Below are 4,784 nucleotides of genomic sequence, written 5' to 3' on the forward strand. Positions count from 1 at the left end.
ACCACAGTGTGAGGAATACTTGTTGAATCAAACCAGGGAGAAAAAAAAGTTTAATTTAAAAAAAATTTACACCATCCAGCACAACCTAATTTTACAAGCGACTGAGGCCCAGAAAGTCTAATCATTTGGCCCCAAACCAAACAGCTAGGGAGCAGCAGAGCCCATATCAGAAACCAGCTCTGCCCCCATCCCCTGCTGCCCTCTGATCTATCCTGACCCAGTTCACAGCCACCAGGGCCCAGCAGCCTGCTGGCCCATCTCAAATGCCTTCTGTGCGTATCAGCCCTGGTGGATAGAGTTGTCCGCGGTGATGGAGATGTTCCCTATCTGTGGGGCCCAACACGGACACAGGACATCATTCGGCAGGTTGGAGGAAATGGGGCCTATTTGGCGGGGGTGGGAATGGGCAGGGGCTACAGAGAGCAGGAGGATGTGGAGATGACATTCAGAGAAGAGGGGAAGCAGGCGCAAAGGGTCTTATTTGACATTCCAAGGAACCTTCTAGATCCTTATCCACAGAGAGCCACTGAAGGGCTTCGTGCCAAGTGATGAGATGCCTGCACTGTGGCGTTCCTGGGAGAACTGCTGCTCCTCTGAGCTCCTAGCGCCTCTGACACTCCGGTCCCACTGGCTCCCGTCATCATCACTGTCCTACACAGACAGCTTGCCTGAAACAACCTTCCTTCCCCTTCCTGGACAAGTCTTCTACTTCCTTCAAGCCTTTGCTCACTGCCCCAAACACCTTCGCCCAGGTCAGTGCTTCTCCCATGTCTCCACAGCCTGCCTGGCACATGGAAGGAGCTTCATAGACACTGTTTTGGGGTGGTTTTGTTTTTTATTTTTTTATTTTTATTTATTTTTTTATTTTTATTTATTTATTTTTTTGGCCGTACTGGGAGCATAGAGTCTTAAGCACTGGACCACCAGACACCAACTTAATGTCTCCATCCTTGCTGTTAGTCCCTCTTTCTTCGCCTCGGTCCTTCCCAGAATGCTCACAGCTCCCTAGCCTCCAGTTCTGGGGCCTTCGGAAATTCTTTTCAGCCAGCCATGAGTTGCTCAAACAGAGAGGGCACTGCCCCAGGTGAGGGCATAGGTGTGGGTGTGCATTTTTGAGAGAGGAGGGGGGGGCAGGAGCCTGTGCAGGTTCCTCTGGGAAGCTTCCTGGAGGACTGTCCCAGCTTTATCGCCATGTGCTGGAATGAGGCTAAGAGTCCCTTGCCTGGAGTCACCGTCTGTCTCCCCAGGAACCACATCCTGCTCCAGAGCCCCAGCCAGGCTGGGATGTGCTCATTGGAATATTCATCCAGCAACTATGTATTGCTGTCCTGCATTATCCCAGGCGTGCCTGCTCCACAGGCCAGGCCTTGGGCCAAATGGGCAAAGGGCACAGACAAGGCCCTGAAACTATGACACAGTGATGCCATTCCTACAAGACCATCCAGCTGGGTTGTGGGGCCAGGGTGCTTCTCCTCCCCCAGGGCTGAGAGCTGGAGAAACCTGGGACCAGGACTCTCCCAGAGGACAGAGAGGCAAGAAAGAAGAGGTGGAAGGAAGTGAGCAGTAGATACATCAGCAGTTGGGAGGCACTGACTTGGAGAGAGAAATAGTAGGCAAGAGGAAGCAGAGAAAATAAGAAAGCTCCCCTTTGATTCTTTGAGGACCAATTTCAGGAGATCCAGCCTCCCCCATTCTTACCTCTGGCCAGCTCTTGTCCCTCTTCCTTCTTCTCTCTGCCCCCTAGATGGTCAGAATTGCCTGCTGTTGCCAGTTACAGGGGACCAGAACAAAGGAGGTAGACTTGAGGTGGAAGGTGGAGAATAGAGATTTCTGTTCCTGGACCATGTAAAGATCAACCAGGACAGGGTTCCAGAACCCCAAAGGGGCAAAAGATGCTGTCTCCAGCAGGGTCACCCAAGCTTGGACCTCACCAGAAGCCCCAAGCTGGTTTGTCTATGAGTACATTGAGGAATGGTTGGGAGACTGTCCAGGTACCCAGACATCCCCAGAGAGACTAAAAGTCTCACCCACCCTCCATCTTCCCTCTCCCAACCCCTGCCAGACCTCCTGCTCCCTGGGGGCCTGAACACCTAGGAAGTTTGTGCTTCATATCAAGGCCAGAAGAGGGTCATGCCAGGTCCTCAGTGAGGGTGGAGAGGCAGAAGCCTGTACAGTGGGCCCCAAGGATGCTAACTCAGGAGTGCAGGGAGGCATGGATGAAGCTAGGGGAGGCAAGGAGAAGGGGAGGAAATGGGGCTGGGAGCTTCCATGGAGTTACATTTGGGGTTCTTTTGCTGCTCTTCCTGCCCAGCAGCCACGGCTGTGACAGCCAAAGACACCTCTGTGGCTGCACCCGAGGGAGGCTGCTGGGTCAGAGAGGCCACAGCAGGTGGGACCACAGCCTGCTTCCTACCCGTAGCATCCCGGGTGAGTGTGCCTTCCATGGCTCCAAGAAGCCAGGCCACCCACCAGGCAGGTGCCCAAGGTTTGGACGCCAGAGACTGTCCTGCAAGGCCAGCCTTAAAGCCACGGACTAGGCAATTAACCGTGACTTGTCAAAACACTTGGAGTAGCAGATTTGAGTTATCCAGAGGTGCTCTGGAGAACTGAGCATCCAGTTTAAAGACAGGAGATGGAATCAAGCCATCGATGGTAAGAAGATATCTTTCTTTTCTGTCCCACTGTCCTTTCTAGGAGCCACCAGGCTTAGAGGCTAAGATAAGAGGAAGGGCCCATAACTCCAATTGTCTGCATTCAAATCTATTACTTATAAATTGCTGTCAACAGACGAGGTTCTTGGGGCTTCCCCGGTGGCTTCAAGCAATCCGCCTGCAGCGCAGGAGACACTGGAGATACAGTTTCGATCCTTCAGTCAGGAAGACTCCCTGGAGAAGGAAATGGCAACCCACTCCAGTATTCTTGCCTGAAAAATTCCATGGACAGAGGAGCCTGGAGAGCTACAGTCCAAAGGTTGCAAAGAGTCAGACACAACTACGCATGCACACAAACAAACAAAAGATCAGGCTGTTAACCTCTCCAAGCCTCAGTTTCCTCCTCTGCAAATCAGGGCTGATGAAAATTAAAGCTTCAACAAAGGATGGGTGTCATGAGGACATGGGAGCTAATCCATGTACTGGGGGCATACCTGACCTGTCTACTGCTGTTTTGGCACCAGCAGAGTTCATATGCCTTTGTCTGCCTTCCCCATTCCCTGCAGAGAACACAGAGGTGGCCAGGTGGGGGCAGGTAGGGTGCTGAATTCAACCACACACCATTCAGATACCAAGTCAAGGAAGCTGGATAGACCATGCAGGTGGGTGCTGAATGGGGGGAGGGCTAGCATGTCTCAGGGATGGGGGCACCAGACACCCCTGCAGTGACCCCATCACCCAGAAGTGTCTCAGCAGCCCACCCCCAGCATCAGAGCCTGGGACCCAGTCTAGGGATAGACTCGTGGCTTCAGGACAGATTCTTGTGTCTCAGTGAGCCAGAAATGCCCACTGTGCAGGACAGAGCTCTGGCCTGGGAGACAGGGGGCCTGGACGGGGCAGTGTGACCCAGGCAGGAGCTCCCATCTCCAGCCCGTCTTCCTCAGTCCCACAGGGGACTGAGATCTCTCCACCCCTGAACACCAGAGTCTCTCCCAGACATGCTCCTCTCTCTTCTGTAGCATCACCACCCAAGCTGGTGTGCCAGGTCCAGGGAGGGCACACAGAGCCATCCAGCCAGGCCAAGATCATCCAGGAACATCAGGGCAGGGAGGAAGGAAGAGAGAGGCCCCAGAGAAATGGCAGCTCCTTGGAAGTGGAAGAGTGGAGCCTCTGAAAATGCAGGAAGGTGGAAAGGAATGCCCTGGCCCCAGCTGACCCCTCTGCCACCCCATCAGAGGCTCTGGGGGAGCAAATCAGAGTCTGTGCTATTTACACTTCACGTTTAAGATGAAACCAAGGTGGAGAAAGGAGAAGAGGAGCCGGAAGAATGGGAAGGAGGGGGAGGAAGGAGACTGAGGCACCTTCTCACAGCCCTGGGAACAGAGCTGCACTTGACCAGGACCCCTGCCCTCCAGGCTCAGCTCCCAGAAGGTGGGCTCGGGTCTCAGCTACCATCCACAGAGGGCTGGGTGCCCACCCTCTCCCAGGTTCTCTGCATGTGCTATCTCCTGTGGGGTTAGTATATTCACCCCCATTTAACACAGAAGGACAGAAGTCAAGGAGACTGCTGGAGGCCACGCCAGCGGCAAGTGCTGAGTCTCGAACCAAGTCTCACTCATCCAAAGACAACTGCTCTTGACCGTGTATTTCCTCTCCAGCCCTGGAGACGAGGGGATGCACATAATAGGTGATTTATAAATATAGATCAAAGGCAGGAAGAAGGGAAGCTGGGGGAAGAAAGAAGAGAGAAGTCAGGGAGACTCTTAAACGCAGATAGAAAATAGTCAAGGTGCTATTTTCCAATGCCAGGCTGGCACGGTGCCCAGGACGGCTGCCCTGCACTTGGGAGCCCAAGGACTGCGCTTGCCTCATCTTTTCCAGAGGTATGTAAGCCTAGATACGTCAGCCTTCAGGTATGCAGTGAGGTCTGCGGTGAGAGGCACTGCTCTCTCCCTCTCTCTCTCTCTCTCTCTCCTCTCTTTCTTCTTCCTTGTTGAATCTGTCCTTCCTCTGGCTACCTCCCCACCCCCAGCTAGCCAGCCAGCCCAGCCCAGCACATTTCCCCTTCCCCTGGAGCCAGGCCAGGCTTGGTCGGGAGGCCAATGACAATGAACAGCCCCCTCAGCCTGGTAG

Source organism: Dama dama, chromosome 3, assembly GCF_033118175.1.
Source record: "Dama dama isolate Ldn47 chromosome 3, ASM3311817v1, whole genome shotgun sequence".
Taxonomy (NCBI): domain Eukaryota; kingdom Metazoa; phylum Chordata; class Mammalia; order Artiodactyla; family Cervidae; genus Dama; species Dama dama.